This window comes from Heloderma suspectum, chromosome 2, assembly GCF_057233095.1.
Source record: "Heloderma suspectum isolate Gila_16-S chromosome 2, 16-S_ref, whole genome shotgun sequence".
In the NCBI taxonomy this organism is placed as follows: domain Eukaryota; kingdom Metazoa; phylum Chordata; class Lepidosauria; order Squamata; family Helodermatidae; genus Heloderma; species Heloderma suspectum.
Genome location: NC_139459.1, coordinates 385,261,769 through 385,282,769, shown reverse-complemented (window position 1 = coordinate 385,282,769; position 21,001 = coordinate 385,261,769). Strand labels below are relative to the sequence as shown.

General features: G+C 47.0%; 1 pseudogene; it reads right to left on the bottom strand.

Annotated features, from left to right (window-relative positions):
* Window positions 1-10,944: 10,944 nt before the first annotated feature.
* Window positions 10,945-11,870, bottom strand: LOC146356408 (vomeronasal type-2 receptor 26-like; annotated as a pseudogene).
* Between the last annotated feature and the right edge of the window lie 9,131 nt (window positions 11,871-21,001).

Below are 21,001 nucleotides of genomic sequence, written 5' to 3'. Positions count from 1 at the left end.
GAAAACAACAGAATGACATTTAATAGGGATAAATGCCAAGTTCTGCACCTAGGAAAATGAAAGAAAATGCACAGTTACAAGATGGCGGATACTTGGCTCAACAACACTACAAGCCAGGAGAATCTTTGAATTGTTGTAGATCACAAGCTGAATATGAGCCAACCATGTGATGTGGCTGCAAAAAAGGCAAATGCTCTTTTGGGCTGCATTAATAGAAACATAGCTTCTAAATCCCAGGAAGTACTAGTTCCCCTCCTCAGCACTGGTTAGGCCTCATCTGGAGTACTGTATCCAGTTCTGGGCACCGCACTTTAAGAAGGATGCAGACAAGCTGGAGAGGGTTCAGAGGAGGGCAGCAAAGTTGATCAGGGGACTGGAAACAAAGCCCTAATAGGAGAGACTGAAAGAACTGGGCATGTTTAGCCTTGTGAAGAGAAGACTGAGGGGAGATACAACAGTGCTCTTCAAGTACTTGAAAGGTTGTCACCGAGAGGAAGGCCAGGATCTCTTCTTGATCATCCCAGAATGCAGGACACAGAATAATGGGCTCATGTGACAGGAAGCCAGATTATGGCTGAACATCAGGAAAAACTTCCTGGCTATTAGAGCAGTACAACAATGGACCCAATTACCCAGGGAGGTGGTGGGCTCTCCCACACTGGAGGCATTCAAGATGATGCTGGACAGCCATCTGTCAGGGATGGACTTGGATTCCTGCATTGAGCAGGGGGTTGGACTCGATGGTCTTATAGGCCCCTTCCAACTCTACTAATCTATTTTGTTCTGTTCTATTCAGGACAAGAACAGGGCAAAGGATGCCCGGGCAATCCCCAGATACCCTTCGTTAGGGATGGCGGAGAATTTCTCCCCGAAACTTCGGGGGGCCGAGCGCCAACGTGTTCGGCCCCCCGAACAAGTTTCGGGGAGAAATCCTCCGAACCCCCTCCGCACCCCGCACCCCCCCAGGGACGGGACTTACCTTCGCCGAATGTCCCTCCCGGCGGCGGGTCCGGCCGGCGGTTCGGCGGGTGTTCGAGCGGGGTGGGAGCGGCAGCCAGTCTTTTGACCGGCTGCCGCCGCCACCATTCCAATAAAAGAAAAAAAAAGACGCCCCCGTGATAGGATACGTGACGATTAACGTAGCCTATCATGGCTGACTTTGCAGATCTAGCCGTGATAGGCTACCTTAATTGTCACGTAGCCTATCACAGGGGCGGTTTTTTTTTGGTTTTTTTTTTAAACAATGGAGTTCGCGGCCGGGCGAGGTGGGAAGCCTCCCCTCCGGCCTGAATTTCGGCCGGGCGAGGCGGGAAGCCTCCCCCCCCGGCCTGAACTTTGCGGGGGGAGCAACGAAGCGCCTCCCCCCCACCGCGAACAAGCTTCGACGACAGGTAAGTGCCTTTCATCCACCCCTACCCTTCGTAGGACAGGAAGGTTATATCCTTGGGGATGCATTGATCCCTGCCCTTCTTTGGATGCTGACCATCTGAACACTTGGTGCAATGGTCTGCATCTGGAAAGAACAAGAGAAACATCTCTGTTGCATCCATGCCCATCTGTGTCCATTTACATTCCATCCCTGTTATATTTTTCTGGTGTGATGCTCCCATGTCAATAACCTTCATTTGGTGTGTCAAGAATGAAGGCCTGCTCTCTTCCCTGAGAATAGGGGTGGACGAAAGTCACTTACCTGTCCTCGAAGGACGTTCGCGGTGGGGGGGAGGCGCTTCGCTGCTCCCCCCGCGAAGTTCAGGCCGGGGGGGAGGCTTCCCGCATCGCCCGGCCGCGAATGCGAAAGTTAAAAAAAAAAAAAATGCCCCCTGATAGGCTACGTGACGATTCACGTAGCCTATCACGGCTAGATCTGCAAAGTCAGCCGTGATAGGCTACGTCAAAGTCAGCCGTGATAGGCTACGGGGGAGAGATAGAGAGGGAGAAGCAGTGCTCTTCCTTCATTTATTTATTTATTTATTTATTTATTTATTACATTTCTATCCCGCCTTATTTTCTTGTTAAGGAACCCAAGGCAGCGTACACGATACTCCTCCTCTCCATTTTATCCTCACAACAACCCTGTGAGGTAAGTTGGGCTGAGAGGCTGTGACTGGCCCGAAGTCACCCAGTGAGCTTCCATGGCCGAGTGAGGACTAGGGAGTCTAGAACCCAGATCTTCTGACTCCCAGTCCAACACTCTAGCCACTGCACCACACTGGCTCTCATAGCCACAGTTTGTGTCTTTTCACATCTTTAAAAGTTTAAAAGGATGTTTCTTCTTCCCATTAACAAGAAGGGAGAAAGATCACCTTGTCCTGCAACATACTTGACAGTTCAGAAAGAGCCCAGCCATGTGCAGTTTCAGCCTCTGGTACGTTGGCTGTGCTTTGGTCAAACGGTCCTAATTCACCTAGACAGAATTGTCCTGTAAGATGTTACTGCATGTTAAAAATGAACCAGCAGGCTGAGCTCTGACTTCTCCCTGAATGTTGATGGATCCCCAGAAGCAAAACTGGACAGGGATTTACCAGGTTGCAGATAAGGGAGACTAAGTGGGACGTAGGGATGATTGGAGCTCATGAAATTAGAAACAGGTGGAGTAACAATGGCTCCATCACAGATATAAGGACTTACCGGTAAATTCTGGTATATGAAGGATTGTTGAAAGAGTATGGATGAAATGTAGCGAAGGTTGCCGAGATGACCCCGCTAATGAGGAGGTCTCCTGTCCTGTAATGGTTCAACGGCCCTTCTGTATCCCTTTCCAACATCAAGGGGCATTTGGCCTTGAGCATCCTGCAGGTCGCCTGTGGCAGCAGCAGCAGGAAAAAGAACAGAATCATTCTGGATATGCCTGGCACAGCCTCCGTCTTGCCCCTCTCAGCCAACTGGGAGAATGATAAGAGGCAGCCAGAGCCCCCTTGCTAGAGAAAGTCTTCAGTGGCTTTCCCAATACAGATGGAGCCCAACCAGCCAAGGCTTCGCATCTGAAGAGAATGATAGCTGGTAGATCTCACACACCCATGCAGTCCTCCTCACCTGCCCTAAACCTCTTCCCAAGCTCTCCACGGTGCAGGAGGCATTTATGCATCAGTTCATTTGCACCTGGATGCAAGACGTCACCCATGTTGCTCTTGAATCTGCTGCTTATGTCAGTGGACTCCAAGGGGAGCTTTGGGAAACACCCCTCAGGTTTGGAAGAAGAAGAATAAATCACTATGATTTTGATAATTATATGTGGAAGAAGTTGCATCACATCTGCAACTTCATGAACTCTCCATTCACCGGGAGAAAAACAAGTCTGAGAGAACTTACCGATGCAGCTCCACACTCTTGCCATGAGCCAGTTTGAGTGGTAGTGGTGGTGTACAAGTGAGCTTAGCTTGACCTTTAACCATGAAATACCTTCATATGTTGTTGATGACAAGCTGAATATGAGTCAACAATGTGATGGCTGCAAAAAAGGCCAATGCTATTTTGGGCTGCATTAATAGAAGCATAGCTTCCAAATCCTGGGAAGTACTAGTTCCCCTATGCTCAGCACTGGTTAGGCCTCATCTGGAGTACTGTGTCCAGTTCTGGGCACCACACTTTAAGAAGGATGCAGACAAACTGGAGAGGGTTCAGAGGAGGGCAGCAAAGATGATCAGGGGACTGGAAAAAAAGCCCTATGAAGAGAGACTGAAAGAACTGGGCATGTTTAGCCTTGAGAAGAGAAGACTGAGGGGACATAGCATTAGGGATGTCATAGAATTCCACCACGGTTCTTGGTGAGGTCGAATGCCAGTGCATTCGGCCCCCCAAAACCCATGGCGGAACGAAGGTCCCCCAACCCCAACCCCACAAAATGGGCCCAGAATGGAGCACCTACCTGCTGCCGTCCACACTGACTTGCGAATGGCGGCCACATCTGCGGCCACCATTCGCTTGCTTCTTCCATGTAGCCGTGATAGGCTACATAAATACTTACGTAGCCTATCACGGCTAACACAGGGACGCCATGTGTTAAGTATTTACTTAAGTATTTACGTAGCCTATCATGGCTTAACTAAGGGAATGCAAACTGCGGCGGCTATGGCAGCTGCCATTTGCGTTCCCTTTTTTTTTTGCCGTTTTAGCCTACATAAATATTTACGTGGGCTGTTACGGCACACACCAAAAATGGGAACACAAATGGTGGCCACTACGGCATTTGCGTTCCCTTTATTTTTTTTTCCCGTAATAGCCTACTTAAATATTTATGTAGGCTAAAATGGCAAAAAAAAAAAAGGGAACGTGACTGGCGGCCACCGTAGCCACCGCCATTTGCGTCCGTTTTTGTTTTTTGCTTTGCCCTGATAGGCTATGTAAATATTTACATAGCCTATCACGGCAAAATACAGGGACACAAATGGCGGCAGCTATGGCAGCTGCCATTTGCGTCCCTGCAGGCTGCCCAGCAGCCGGATGTCCGGCTGTGGGCGGCCTCAGCTGGCGGCTCCGCAGAATCTCCATGGAGTGGAGCTGGCCAGAGAGAATTTCGGGGGGAGGGAAAGAGTGCCTCTCCCCCACCGCGAATATCACCCTTCGAAAAGGTAAGTGACTTTCGTACATCCCTAGATATGATAGCACTCTTCAAGTACTTGAAAGGTTGTCACAGAGAGGAAGGCCAGGATCTCTTCTTGATCATCCCAGAGTGCAGGACACGGAATAATGGGCTCAAGTTACAGGAAGCCAGATTCTGGCTGAACATCAGGAAAAACTTCCTGACAGTTAGAGCAATACGACAATGGAACCAATTACCTGGGGAGGTGGTGGGCTCTCCCACGCTGGAGGCATTCAAGATGAGGCTGGAAAGCCATCTGTCAGGGATGCTGTGACTTGGATTCCTGCATTGAGCAGGGGGTTGGACTCGATAGCCTTGTAGGCCCCTTCCAACCTACTATTCTATGATTCTATGATGCATATGATGAAGACAGTCCTTTCAGATACAGGCTTCGCCCATGTGCCCCCCCCTTCTCAGAGGGACCCTCCCAGGCAGGTGTCCATCTACCATGCCCAAAGTCAGCCCCCATCAGGAGCAGCATCCCCAGACACAGGTGGGGGTAGCCGAGGGAAGCCCCTTTGACTGTCCAGTTACCATTTCTGCTCCTTCAAAGGAGTTGGTGGGTAGTCGCTCTGGAGCAACCCAAAGAATCTCTGCCAATCAGAAAAGGGCCCTGTGCTGGCCAGACTGTTGTTGGAGGAAAGAGACCCAGAGAACTGCTCAAGCAGGGACTAGAGGGAGTTTCAACTCTAACTCAGAAACAGATGGGTGCCAAGGGGATGAGGGAAGATTGTTTGGCCTCCTGCTGTCTGCACAGTGGGAAGGTCCAGGAGGAGACTCTGCAGGCAACAGCACAGTGGGCCAAATTAACCCCAGATCTGCCCTGCAAAGGGTGTACCACCTCCCCGGCGCTGCATGTAAGACTGGACAAGTGGCATGCTCTGTGCAATGGGCCCCACTGGAGACTTCTAGGCCTCAAAGTTTGCTGGACATCAGGGTCAGTGGCACCATCCCCCAGAGGATTTGGGGTAGAATTTGCACTGCTTCCATGTGTGCCTCTGTGATGCTTAGAGCACATCCTTCTTAGCACAACCTTAGAAGCGCCGCAGACTCCTCTCAGCAGAGAAGCCCCAAAGCTTTGCATATGCTTGCAAGGATGATGGAGCCTGGATCTGACCCTAAGGGGCCCCAGGCAGGATGGATACCCAAATCTGGAGGTGGATGCCACCAGGTGGACGTGGCCAAAGGCTTCAACCTGCAATATGTGAAGGACAGAGGAGGGGACTCTGCGAGGCATGTGAGGCTGCATATCCCAGTGGCCAAGAAAGTCTGAGACTTGACCATAAAGGGAGTCCCTTTCTGTCCTCCCCCTGCAACACCTGCTACCCTCAATGCCAGGCAGACCTGCTGAGCACCTGATAGCTTCTTTTCCATGAGGGATAACAGACTGACAGTGTCTAACCACCAAAACCCCAACATAAATCAGTGAATTAAAGGCTTCCTCTCTGGAACGGGTGAGGATTAGCCCCATCTGAGCTTCAGCCCACCTAAGCTGTCAGAAGGAGAAAATGGGTAGGCGGGAAGAGAGATAATTCATTTCTCTCCCATTTCCCATAGAGAAATTGTAAGAAAGGGTTAAAGTGTTGCTTCTGCATTAAATAAGTCGCAAATGGTTTGGATCAGTGACTGAGCTGAGACAGGGTGTGGAAACAAGCGTCTAAGGTACTTTGTGGTAAGAAACTTAAAATGAAGTTAGAAGTGTGGTTAGCTAAGCAAAGTAGAAACCACATTAGAAAATTAGATAAAAAAACCCAGAGTTAGGACACGTGGTTATTATAGAACTGCACGTGCTTAAAGAGCTCATGAATATTATGTTACACACCCTGCATAGCTAATAAGGTCATTATAATGTACATGCGATGTATGTAAAGGGAGGGGGGACATGTCAAGGAGATAATGTGAATAGGCGGATCGGAAAGTTACCTAGCCAATGGGGAAACGAGGGAGGGACTCAGCGGCTGGGGAAAGAGAATAAAAACTGTGTGCTTTGATTGTCAGGTGTGCCTACTCAGCTAGGACACCCACCTTTGCAAACGTGCTTAATAAACATAGAGTGCTGCTTGAACGTGTGTCATGAAGTTATTTTACAGGTCATGGTTGGACAAACGAGTTTCTATCAAAATCAACCTGGAAAGGAAATGCAATGTCCATAGCCCTGTATCAAACCTCACCAGCTCGGGTCCAGGAGATACCTATATCTCTGAAGGAATCCCATCCTCCATTCCCAAGGATGTTCTTGTGTGAGCCACATTCTCGAGGCATCCCTTGTTCCCTGGGGACAGACAGAACAATATGGGAAGCATGGGTGAGATGCACCCAATTTAACCTAGTCTTGCCCCCTAAAGGGGGGCAAGCAGTCTGGGGCAGGCTCAGCTGTTCCCCCCCCCCCGGTGCTGACTAGGTTATTCCGGGTGAAAGAGCTCCTGTTGCATACAAAGGAGGAGACAGAAATAGCTCCAATTCCCTTCTCAGGTTCCCCAGTGGAACTGCCAGCCCTCCCTCTGACCTCACCAAAGTGAAGCAGGGGAGACCCATTTTGTTCACCCCTAATGTCTACTGGATCCATCCCTTCCCCTCTCTTGTGCACTCTGGTCATGGACTGCCTCACTGCTGTCTTCTGCACATCCTGTTTTTTGCACACTGGGAGCCATTTTGCAATATTTCCCCACACACCAACCAAGAGTCACAACCAAGTGTGGGCCAGCGGCTACAAGCGGCTCTTTCCATTGCTAACACTTGTAGAGTCATAGCCAGAATCTGTTGCCCTTTTGCTGTAATAGCATCTGGATCAGTCCAAAGTGGTCATGTCCCCGGGGAGGCAGCCAGAAGTGCAGACTCAAAGTGGAAGGATGGAAGAGCCAACTCTGGGGGCATCATGGTCTGTTGGGTTAACGTAAACTTTCCGGGTTCAGAGGTCATGAAATAACCCAGGATAATACTCCCTGGGAGTTCCTGGTTGCTGATTTTAAAAGAAAGAAAGAAAAAAAAGTGAGCATTCTGCTCATCACTGCAAATCCTGGGCTGAATAACCCTGGAATTGCCACTGTCATATGTAAACCAGGTCACAGGCTGCTTACAGTAAAAAAAAAAGTCCAAATTATTAGGCTGCCGGAGCGCTGCAAATGTGCCACAAACAGTGCCCCAAAGTCCTTTTATCTGTGGGCTCATTGAAACGAAGATGGGCTGCTCAATAGTTTCAGAGGTGTTGCTTTGGGAGTAAACTGGACTGAGAATTCTTCTCCAAATTTAAACAAAAAGGTAAATGTTAATAGGCTAATGAAAGCATTCACCGTTTGACTCTTCTAGGGCTGGTGTCAGAGCGGGATGATGGCCCCATGTCAAGTTGACAGTTCTGCCCTGAGGGCCAGGCCTGATTTCTCAGATTTATTAATTCATATGTAGAAACACTGGTTTCTCAGATTTATTAATTCATATGTAGAAACATGTCGATACCATCTTTTGGCACTGAAAAGAGACCCCAAGGCATTTAACAATGGCACAGTCTCAAAGAGCTTAAACACAGAGAGCATTAAAAGCCAGAATAAAACCATCACAACAAAAAGCACAGCTAGCAGGGTTGAAATGGCAAAAAGGCAGCTACAGGGCATTTCCAAGCTGGAATGAAGCCTTTTTCCCACATGCAGAACACCAGATAAAAAATAGCAGAATATTGGGCTGATTGATATGAATCAGATTTATACTTTGGTTTTTCTCAGGAGAAGCTCCTTTATATTCAGATCAGGCCTCAGTGTAATAATGTAGTACTGCACTTGGCAAGAAAAATACTGCCCAGTAACCCAGCACCATGGGCAAAGAAGACAGAGGAGACCTGCATGGCTACCATTTGTTTCCCCTTCACCCCACCCCACCCCACGCCACCCTTCTGTAATAGGTTTACTCATCATTCTTGTTGTTTGTTCATTTAAAAACCCAGAAAATTTCACTGTATTTGCTATCTCCCCCCGCCCCACATGCACACACCCTTTTCAATTCTCGCTCAACCATTAGTTTGCCCTTTATTTGATTCTGGAGAGGGGGAGAGAAAGAGAGAGAGAGACTGAGAGTGAGAGAGTAGTTTTCTTTCCTTGTTCTTGGCTCCCCTCCACATCCCCTTCTCAGCTCTTGTATTACTTCCCTTCCCATTTTTGATCTCTTTCTCTAATGAATGAAAGAATGAATGAATGAATAAACACCCCTTTCTCTTCTGTTAGGATTAAAGTTACCCCCCCAACACACATGCACATGCACACACACACACACTTTTGCTCGTAGTTTACTGCTTGCTTTTCTTTTGCTCTTTCGTGTCTGTGCATGTGTGCGGGTGTGCTAGCGCTCTGTGGAGAAGCAAACAGTGTGTGTGAGCTCAGCTTGGAGCCCCCCTCAGCTCAGCTTGGAACCCCCTCAGCTCGGCAACCTGGCAGCCTCCCACCTAGCCCATCATTTAGGCCAGTCCGGTATGCAGGATGGCTACTAGAGCCAAGTCCAACAGACCATATTGAAGCACTGGCATCTGGTATCTATACCCCAAAATATAAAGAAAAACCTCAGTTTGCATACAAACAGGCATCAAATGTGAGAGATGTGGAAGGCCACAGTTGTCTAAATAGACAAAGTCACTTTATTCCATTGGGAGGTACTATAGACAACATCAGTGGTAACTTTCCAAGCAACCACTGTGGTGCGTGCAGCAAGATCAATGGGTTTTCAGATAACAGAAAATATGTCTTGAGGAATTTGTTTAACTGTAACTCGAAAGGTGTTATCTATGTCCATGCAATCACTTTTATGTCAGTATGATCACAAGAATGGTCCAAACAAGAATATATGAACAAAAGAGCTGCATTAGAAATAACACTCTGCAAGCCCCACTGGTTCAACATTTTGTGGACTCTGGACATAGTGACAAAGGCCTGAAATTCTGGACCCTTGAAAAAATGAACAGATCCGGCATACAACTAGAAGCCAAATCAAAAAGGAGAGTGATATTCCAACAGAATGTTGCTATATGACATTTTGAAAGCGGGGCCTTCTCGGCAGTGTCACCCACCCTCTGGAATCCTTGCAGTTCATGGGGCAGAACATGTGGTACGTTTGAAGCACTTCCTGAACACATACCTGTTTATGCAAGCTTTCCGTGACAGAATATGTTCCCCTGGAGATTGAGATCATGTGGCTGAAGAACAGATGGGAGGAGAAGAGCTCCAGAATGGAGATTGGGCAAAGCAGATGCAGCTACTGCTGTAGGTGACACCTCTGCATGGAGATGTCTACACCTGCCAAGTAGAGCATGAGCATCTCTACACCAGCCCAAAATCCCACATTGCCAGTGGTCCAGGAGATACATACACCTCTCAAGGAATCCCATCCACCTTTCCCATGGGTTTCCTTGTGCAAGCCACGTTCTGGAGCCATCCCTTGTTCCCAGTGTCACACCCCTCTGCAAAACACCTCCAGAAAACTTTTCAGATACTTCAAGCTCTCCTGCTGCTCCTGGACCCACTCTGGCTCCTCTGCCAAGGCCACTCATGGGATGCACACACTGAGGATGGGCAGGAAACAATGGGGGAGCAGTTTAACCTAGTCTTGGCCCATAAAGGGGGGGCAGGCAAACTGGGGCAGGCTCAGCCAGAGGAAAAACTCCCTGCTGCTGACTGGGTTGCTGCCTGGTGAAAGAGCTCTAGGTTGTATCCCAAGGAGGAGAGGAGATAGAAAGACTTCCAATTTCCAGCTCAGGTTCCGGGGTGGAGTGGGGTGGGGGAGCTGAAGGATCTTACTCTGACACCAGCCAAAGCGGAGCAGTGGGGAAATCCTTTTCGTTCACTGCCGATGTGTATCTGACCCCTTCTTTTCCCTCTCTTGAACACTGTGGGTAGGGACTGCCTCCCTCTCTCTTCTGCATAATCTGTTTTTTGCACACTGTGGGACATAAAGAAATAAGTGGACATGGGAGAGCAATTTAAATAGGAAATTAAATGGGAAGGTAAAAATTAAGAGGCTGCTGGAAGCATTTACCTTCTGACACTTCTGGACCCAGAGAGAGGTAATGACCCCATGTCACATAAAAATTTCTGCCTTGAGGGCCAGGCCTGGTTTCTAAGATTGATTGATTGATTCATATAAATATTTTGATACCACTTTTTGGCCCTGAAAATGGACCCCAAGGTGCTTTAAAATGCTAAAACAGTTAAAAACAGAGAGCATTCAAAGCTGGAATAAAACAGTTAAAACAAAAAGCATAGCTAGCAGAATTAAAATGGCAACAAAGTTTCTCCTTTTCTGAAATTGGAATGCATTCTCTTTTGCCAAGCACAGACTACCGCATAAAAAAAATAGGAGAATACTGGGTCGTTTGATGACAAGATGAATCAGAGTTGTTCTTTTGTTTTCATCATGAGATGCTCCTTCGTATTCAGATCTGGCTTCAATACAATGATGTAGCACTTGGGAAGAAAGATGCAGCCCAGTAGCCCAGCACTGGAGGCCAATATGGAGAAGACCTGCACAGCTACCATGTACTTCCCCTTGGTGCTCAGGTACGTGGGCACAAAAGAGACCCAAACACTGCAAAAGACCAGCATGCTGAAGGTGATCAGCTTGGCTTCATTGAAGGCTCCAGGCAGCTTCCTGGCTAGGAAAGCCACCGTGAAGCAAATGGCAGCCAGGAAGCCCATGTAGCCAAGGGCAGTATAGAACATGGCCACGGACCCTTCGTTGCATTGGAGTAGGACCTGTCCAGGTTGGGAGTGCATGTCAGAGTCAGGGAAGGGTGGAGAGATTCCCAGCCAGATGGTGCAGATGACAACTTGGACACCGGAACATGAAATGACAATGGAATTGGCCAAACTCTTCCCCAGCCATCCCTTCACCCTGTTCCCTGGCTTTGTGGCCAGGAAGGCCAGCACCACAGTGATCGTTTTGGCCAAGATGGAAGAATGGCCACTGAGAAGATGATGCTAAAGGCTGTTTGTCGGAGAAGGCAGGTCATTTTCTTTGGCCGACCAATGAAGAGGAAGGAGGACAAGAAGGAAAGCAGGAGGGAGACGAGGAGAATGTGGGAGAGGTCCCGGTTGTTGGCTTTGACTATTATAGTTTCTAGGAATTTAGTGAAGATTCCTAACACAAAGCTTGTGGTTAAGGACAAGAATAGGGCAAAGGAAGCCAGGATCTTCCCCAAAGTTTCTTCATAGGACAGGAAGGTTGTAACCTTGGGGATACATTGATTTCGGTCCTTGTTTGGATGCTGATCATCTGGACACTTGGTGCAATGTTCTGCATCTGGAAAGAGAAACATCCCCCTTGCATCCTTACCGATCACTGTTCATTTACATTCCATGGGATATATTTTTGTATTGTGATTGGCAGCACACTTTTATTTCATGAATGACATGGTCAGGCCTGCTGGTTCTGATTATTCTCCCATGTCAACAACCCACTGTCCTGTGTTTAAACATGAATTTAAACAAGGGATGGAAATCCTCTGGCCCACTGGCCTAATCTGATGCATGAAGGTTCTCAATCTGGCCTGCAAAACCTTCATGGACTCCTCCAGAGGGCAGCAGAATCCCTTCTGTTAACTCTGACCTGTAATAGAAGATAACAGCGGGGGATATGGGCAAGAGGGGAAGTCAGCCAGCTCTTTCCAGTGCTGGCCGAGTCTTCTTCTCCTCCTCCTCCTCCTCCTCCTCCTCCTCCTCCTCCTCCTCCTCCTCCTCCTCCTTTTTACCCATATGTTGTCCACGGTAATGGTGTACAGTGCTCAAAGACTTGCCCTTGAGGCACTATCCCTGTAGGGATTGGACCCAGCCCCTCTGCAGATGTTCCCCAAGAAGACATGGGAACTGATTCTGAGAGAGATGAGGAGGGGGAGTGAGAAGGTGTTGCCAAGGTTTCAGGAGTAACAAAAGAGAGGATGAAGCCCAGCTGACAACCAGGCCAAGCCCTCTGAACCCACAGAAATGCAGGCTCATAAGAAAAGGAGGAGGGGGTAGGGATAAGGGCCCCCAGAGTTAGACATCAGATTAAAAGGAAGGTGCAGTGCAGGGTTATGCAACACTCCAAGAGAGTTGCAGTAAGGGAGGCGACACTATGGAAAGACCCACCTTGAGGGCGGACTTGGTAACCCACTTAGGTTGCGAAGGGTAGCCTGTAGTAGCCAGTGTCAATTTTGCAGGACCTCTTTTTTATTTTGCTTTATCCTGGGTAGCTACCTGAGTTCTATGTGATACTGCATTATGCAAAGCCTGCTAGGAAAGCCTGTTTCTCATTGCTGGAAGAGGATACTGTCTGTAGTCTGTGGCAATGACTGTTTGTTTGTAGTTTGCATAATAACAATAATTGACTGGGAATACAACTTGACAGCCTGTCTACGAAGAAAGCCAGGGGCTGGGCATCTGGCAATCCCCATTGGGGAAACATCCCCAGATGTGTTATGGCTAGAGGCTAGAGCATTTCTTCAGCCTCCAGCTCAGTCAAGGTGGTTTTGCTGAGCACAAGCTTTCCCCAAATGGGGAAAGCACCAAACACAGTGAAGGTGGGTCTTTCAGCTGATGCTCTGGGTGGATGATCCACCCAGCACATAGGCCACAAATGAGATGTCAGGGGTGTGGCCCTCTCAGTGCATCCATACTGTATGTGGAGGGCTGGTGGGAGGTTGTCCAGCCCCCCACAAGATATATTTCCCCAGTGCTGCTTTAGCCCCATCATATAGATTGGGGGTTGGACATGTGAATAGATCCAGGAGTATTAATATGACTGAGAAAGTTGCCAAATATCTCCACTTTTGTTAGGGAAATTAACAAAATTTCATTGTTGTTATTAAATTTTAATAACTTAAAATTTATGTTCAATGATCCACAATGACTTGGCTGAACAATTAGTTATTCTTCCCACCCTCCCACAGCTGAGACCACAATTTGATTGAGATGGAGGAAAATACACAGAAAGCTTGTCATGGGTTCTGCAAGCATTTCTTGGGGGTTCTGATGTGTGAGAGTTAAAATAAAACTCCCATCATCAACATCCAAGACTTTTAAAGCTCTGCCTCCAGCTGTGCTCTAGCTATGCTCAATCAGGTTCATGCCATGAAGCTGAAAGTTGGGCTATTCAGGAGAGATAATAGGAACTCCTTCATCACACAGCACATAGCTGAACTATGAAATTTGCTACCACAAGGTGTAGTGATGGCCTCCATCTTGGACACTTTAAAAGGGCCACCTCCAGTATCAGATGCAGTGTGCCTATGTACACCAGTTTCTGGGGAAGATGTCCTGGGGGGGGGGGGAGCTGTTGCATGGAGAGTGCAGAAGAGACTTGGAGGCTGGTGGTATTCAGTACTGAGTACCAGTACTCAGGTCAACTTGCTTTGTGAAATAAACTGTGGAAATTGCAAAAAAGTGTCCAAGTGTAGAAATGCCTTTTCCTTTCAGATGAACCTATGTCCTCCTCCTCCCCAGGGGCTGCCTTCTCCCTCGATTCACCCACCTTCCCAGGCGGAGATGGTCCCTTCTGCGCAGGGAGCACAGGCATAGCAGCAAACCGGCTTTCCTTCCTGAACCACCTTGACAAATCCAGGGCGACAGCTTTCCACACACCTGGAAGGAGGCAGGGGCTGAGCAGAAAAACAAAGACCATCAAGGAAAAGGTGTTAGCTACAGAAACGGGAGTTGGGAGGACCCAACAGGTCCTCTAGAATTGAATGTGAAGCCCATAACTAAGCTTGATCACATGACACCAAAAACATTCCCTGTGGCTTCCCAGTTTACTGTGTCCAATTTTAAGGGGTCTGTCCTCTTGTAGTCCATCAAGTGCCATACAAACCGAAAGTGCTACATAAATGGACAAATGGTTTAAGTACCAAGTAACCTGAAGGCAGCCAGTGTTTCAAGGAATTCCATCTGGAGCACACTTGGGAAGCAGAGTTGGGAAAAGGCTGTCCCCTCTCTGATAACTTGAAGAGCATCTGCTAGTTTGAAATGACATCCCCACCTGAAGTGGTCTTCCCCAGGCTGGTGCCCATGACATGTGGAGGAGTGCAACTCCCATCATTCCCAGACAATGCCCATGCTGGCTGGGAATAATGGAAGTTCTGGTCAGGGCTGGCATCACAGATGGGCAAGGTGGGGCCCCTGCTGAGGTTCTAAAGCCCAGGAGAGGCCCATTGAGAAAAGTGCCTTGGATCTGCTCCTCCTTTGCACCACACACACTGCTTGTTCACCTCTTGCCTGAGAGAATGTTCCTTAAGAAACAGAATTGTGTATCACCCATATCAATAGTGAAGTATTTGTAGCCATGAAATTAAAAAACGCTTGCTCCTTGGGAGGAAAGCTATGGCAAACCTAGACAGCATAGTAAGAAGCAGAGACATCACCTTGCCAACAAAGGTCTGTCTAATCAAAGCTATGGTTTTCCCAGAAGTAATGTATGGCTGTGAGAGCTGGACTATAAGGAAGGCTGAGCGCTGAAGAATTGATGCTTTCGAACTGTGGTGCTGGAGAAGACTCTTACGAGTCCCCTGGATTGCAAGGAGGTCAAATCAGTCCATCCTAAAGGAAATCAACTCTGACTGCTCATTGGAAGGACAGATACTAAAGCTGAAGCTCAAATATTTTGGCCACCTAATGTGAAGAGAAAACTCCTTAGAAAAGACCCTGATGCTGGGAAAGATTGAAGGCAAAAGGAGAAGGGGATGGCAGAGGATGAGATGGCTAGATAGCATCACCAATGCAATGAATATGAACTTGAGCACACTCCGGGAGAGAGCACAGGACAGGAAGGCCTGGCGTGCTATGGTCCATGGTGTTACAAAGAGTCGGACATGACTTAACGACTGAACAACAACAAGATGGTAGCAGGTATTATGAGAAATCTGACCACATACACAGTAGACAGGTAGTCCGTGGTTCCCAATATACTGACAATATAGTATGAGAGAACCTCTGAAACAGGGCATATGCCACCGAAGGTGCCCTGGCCAAGGGTCCTCAAAACCCTGAAGCCAGCACTGGTTGCAGTCCAACCAATCTGGAGGGAACCAGTTAGGGAAGACTGACCTGGAACCTGTTGAATTGTCCCCACCTGGTTCATCCATTTGGGCCACACAATGGCATCTTGGTCAATAGTGAACTTTAGGCCTGGGGTTCCTTGTCTTTCCATACTCCCAAAGTTCAGTCTAAGAACAGAGCTATTGGGAAACTTCACCCAGTTCACGATGTCAAAGTCGGCCACCAGGTCTCCATCCTCATCCAAATATACTCCGTCCGTAGAAGTATTGTAAGAATGGGATTTTCTCAGGAAAGGGTGAAGCTAGAAGGGTAGAGAAAACACCAGTGTTGAGGAAAATACTCAGTTTCTCAGTTCTGCCCATTTCACATTCGTATCTCCTATGGTTCAGGGCTCGTTCCAGACTAGGGATGGACAAAAGTCCCTTACCTCGTCCCGCAGCTTTTTTGGGGGTGGGGGGGAGGCGCTTCGTTTCTCCCCCCGAAAACTCTTGATGGGTGGGGAGGCATCCCATCCCTCCCTGCCGAAGTTCTGGCTGGGGGGGAGCGCCCCGTCTCCCCTGCCGCAAAATAAAAAAGTTATGGGAAAAAACAACAAAAAACACGTGATAGGCTACGTAACGATTTACGTAGCCTATCACGGCTAGATTTTCAAAGTCAGCTGTGACAGGCTACGTAAATCGTTATGTACCCTATCACAGGTGACTTTGAAAGAAAAAAAAAGCGCATACGCAAATGGCGGCACACAATGGTGCCGCCATTTGCATTCCTTATAAGGGCACGGGTAGTCTATGTAAAGATTTACGTAGACTACCTGTGCCCTAATAAGGAATGCAAATTTGCGTACACGCTTTTTTTTTTTTTTTAAGTCACCTGTGATAGGCTACGTAACGATTTACGTAGCCTATCACGGCTGACTTTGAAAATCTAGCCATGATAGGCGACGTAAATCGTTACGTAGCCTATCACGTGTTTTGTTTTTTAACTTTACGGGGAAATGGCGGCGGTGGCAGCCAGTCAGAAGACTGGCCGCCACCCTCGCCAAAACGCCGCCGAAACGCTGCTGGGGCCCAACGTCGAGAGGGACATTCGACAGAGGTAAGTCCCATCCCTGGGGGGGGGGGCGGTGGGCGGTGGGCGGTGAATTTCACCACCAATTTTGGGGGGCCGAATGCATTGGCATTCGGCCTCCCAGAGATTCGTGAAGAAATTCTCTGCCATCCTTAGACTCAAGTGGGAATGCCCTTTGTCTGCTTTAGCAGGTTGGGGAACTGAAGCCTCTCTGGTCACTATGCTCATCATCTGAGGCTATCCTTCCAGGTGTCTCTTCCGAGAGAGGTTTGGCAGATGGCAACAAGGCAAGGGACTTTTCAGTGGTGGGCCCCCAATTATAGAAAACTCTAACCAGTGAGAGTCCCCAGTGAGTGTCATCCTTTTGGCACAAAATTAAGTCTTTCCTCCTACTCCCAGGCATTTGACAGCATATGAGATTTCTATTGTTCATCATTTTAATTGTTTTCATGTATATTGCTTTTATATTATGTTTTCCATTGTATTTTTATGGTTTTAATCTTTTGTAAACTGCACAGACAGCTTTGGCTATTGGGCGGTGCAGAAATGTAATACATAATAATATAATAAATAGACATATAAACCTGTTCTGCAATCTGGTCCTGGTCTTACCCTCAAGCAAAGAGAGGCCAGCGCCTTCATGGTGTACCTTTTGGGCAACGTTAAAAGGCAGAAAATTGTCAGTTATGTAATTAAGGGTGTAATCTTGAGCATGTTTAGACAGAAAAAGTCATACAAATTCTGGAATGCCCTAGCCAGCCATGAGGGGAGCTGCAGGATTGTTTTCTGTTGAAACACACATTGTTTCAACAATAAGTCTGTGATCCTTTGCATACCAACCTGGGATTAAGTTTGACTTACTCAGTAGGGCTTGCTTCTGCAGAGGCACATAGAGGATTGAGCTGTATATAATATATGTTTAGTATGTGTTTGGGAGGGAATCTGAATTCCTTGCCTCACACATTGAATGAGTTGATTTAAATATATATATATATATATATATATATATATCACCAGAAAATGATATATAAGAGGATGGAAGAAATGTTTCTGCAAAGCTAGAAAAAAAAGATAACTAACTTTAATACAAAATGATGGTGGAAGGTACTGTTTGGCACAATAGGAAAGGTACCAGTAACATTTAAAACATACACACCAATCCAAATGTATCAGCACATCAGTCACCCATATATATCCAGACACCAGTAGAGATGCCAGCACTGCACACACTGACACTCCCATGGACAAAACAGGGAGGGAGGGAGGTGCCCAGTGGAGCCAGAAAAGTGCCAAAATAGCATCCCAGTCAGGAGGAAGGAAAGATCAGAAAAAAGACAGCAAGATGTCTGACTCCAGTGGTGGGAAAAACCACAAACTAGGGCACCAGGTGAATGCAATCTAAATGAAACAAGGCTAAAAAGAATAGAACTGTATGAAAATGGAAGTAGTAATGATGAAATTAGTAACAACCAGGAAGGGGTAAATAAACCAAAACTGTAGCAAAACTGATGCAGTGTGAATGCCACTAATTAAATTACAAGATAAACTGACCAGGAAATTAGCATACTGGTTGCAAAGGAAACACGTGAAACAACATAGGAAAACATTGAAATACACATGCAGTCATGACAGGAGGAATCCAGTTTCAATCCCGTTTCACCATAAACAGCTTCTTCAGAAGATCAGTACTTAATGTGTACAGTTTCATTCACTGAAAAATATAACATCCTATACTATAAATGACCACATGACTCCAGTGGTGGAGCAGGAGAAAGGGACAGGGCAGACACAGATGAGTTGTACCATGACATGGCTCTGACTGGATGGGCTGAGTCCTCAGAGGCCAATGTCGGGAGGGGGGCAGGGCAGAAGAGGGAGCAGCACAGGGAGTTTTACAGCTGGGTTTGCTCCAAAAATATCCAATAGTTCACCTCATTTTCTTATATTCCCAGATTATAAATCCAAGGCAATCGTGCTGGAATTGTACAATTGATCATCATGTTCAGCATGGATAACTAGGATGGGAAAAGGAATACCTGCCATGGCTGTACTCTTTGCATGCCCAGCCTGCCTCCACCATCCATCACCCTCCTCTTGGATCGAGATGAATTCACAGCATGCAAGGCACGGGCCACAGCCTGGATGGTGTTGTAAATGATGTAGTTGTCTAAAGACAGGATTCTCTCAATCTCCTCTTGAGGCAGGGCCTCCAGTTCCTCCATTTCTGTGCATCTCATCCATCCTTTCACAGATAATGCATGCTTTGAATATGAACAAGTAAAGGCCTTCTCCATAAATTGTTTGATAGAACTGTAAAAGTGTGAAAAATCAGTATAGCTTGACCTTTTGTTTGTTTTTATAAAAAAGGAGAAGATACCATGAATTTGTTGGACATACAGATCATTATGCTTTAACTCCAAGGTGATGTCCCACAAAGCTGTTACAATCCAGACTTTTCCCACAATAGGTTTTATGAAGACTTCAATAATTCTTTGCACAATGAGTATTCCTTTTAAGAAGAAAGTTGTCTCTGCACAATGAACAATGACATTGACTTTTCTCAACTTGTGGAATGGAAACTGACCAAACGCCATTTGGTCCGCATTGAGTCCTGAGATGCTTTGTGAAAAAGAGACACAAACACCATTCCTGATGAGTTCAAGTGTCAAGGTACTCATGAAACTCTCTCCGTTGTCTGTCTCTGGAGCAAGGAGACCAACCCACGTCCATCTGAAATGCAGGAGCAGTTTGACAATCCCCTGGTACTGGGTTCCTTCTTTGGGGACTGTTTGGTAGAAAAAAGGGAACTGAGTTTTATCAGTCAGAACCTGAGAAACAGAAGCGTATGTGACCTGGCAAAGAAAGAAAGAGGCTGGCAGTTAGTTTTGTTTTAGAACTAAATTCCAGTTCTTCAGTGGATATTTCAGAAATCAGAGCAGATCTATTGACTGGAAATTATCTGCCCCATACTTCAAATGAATTGAACTGAGTAGCTTTACTTTCATGGCAAATGAGATTTTCAAGCTTAATAATGATGGTAAACAAAACAAACAAAACAAACAAAAAATGAAGATTCCCTACATTTAGGGGCATCTCTTGACTCGAGTCTTCATGAAAGAAGCAAGTTCCCAACAGTTCATTCCACTTTCCCAGCAGTATTTAATGTGCCCAAGTAACAGAACCAAAAAGAGGAGGATACTTGACCCTTAGGGAGAATCAATAGCTGCCAAGTAGCCCCCTCCCCTTCACTAGAATCTCTAAGTCCCCGTTGCTTTCTTAGCTATATGGATATGAATGCAGAGGAAAGTGTACATGATGCAGGAATTCTCTAGCACAAATAGCCAGCATGCCTCCATCCATACAGATTGGGAACCAGCAACCAGGTGGGTGGGTAGGGGAGCTGTCACACTCCAGATCATCTCTATTCATGGTGGCAGTGTAGCTCCCATTCACATTCTCCAAAGAAGATTATCATTTGTTTGGAAAGGACTCCAAGCAGTGTGAGTCTCAGACTGCAAATCCCGCCCCCCCCATAATAACACACATACCTGCGGGATTTTGTAGATGCCCACTGTGGTTGACATCTGGATGGAGATGTCAGAGTTGGTCCCTTCCAGAACAGCCAACAGGTGATTCCGTCTTCCACACTTGTAGTTGGGAACATTTGCCATTCCAGGAGAAAGCAGGTCTAGCAAGGCATCGGAAGTCAGTCTGGCATTGATATAGTTGTCATGGATACTGTAGCCCAGGGTGATGTTGGATAAGAGTCTGGCATTCTGGTTGATCTCCTGAATGGCAAACAAGAAGCACAGGATTTTCCAGTAACCTGTGTCTTCTTTCCTGGAAAAAGAGAGAAAAAAAAGAAGTCACATTGTCATCTTTTCCCCAGCCTGGTGTCCTCTAATTGTTTTGGACTACAACTCCTCCCAATATTCCTGACCATTGGCTGGGGCTAATGGGAGTTGAAGTCCAAAACAAATGAAGGGCACCAGGTTCTTGAAGGCTCTGCTATGGGGAGTTGCAGCTTTGGTCATATTTGTACCTTAACTGAATGTGGGGCACCTGGATGCACTTGTGGTATAATCAAACAGCCTGCTTCTAAATTAGAGAATAAGTAACGGAACAAATATTGATTGTTTGAGTATGTATATGACAGCGAGATGGGGAGGGAGGAGTTTGCATGACCTCCCTAAATTTGCTATCTCTGAACTCCTCCTTGAGTAATTTGCTCTGCATGTCTTCTGAGATTGCTGCCCTGATATTTCTATACTGGGCTACATTTCAGGGGATTGTGGGCTTCTCCACACAGAGCTTTTATCCTGCTATTGAGATTGGTTACTCAGGGACTTTTGTG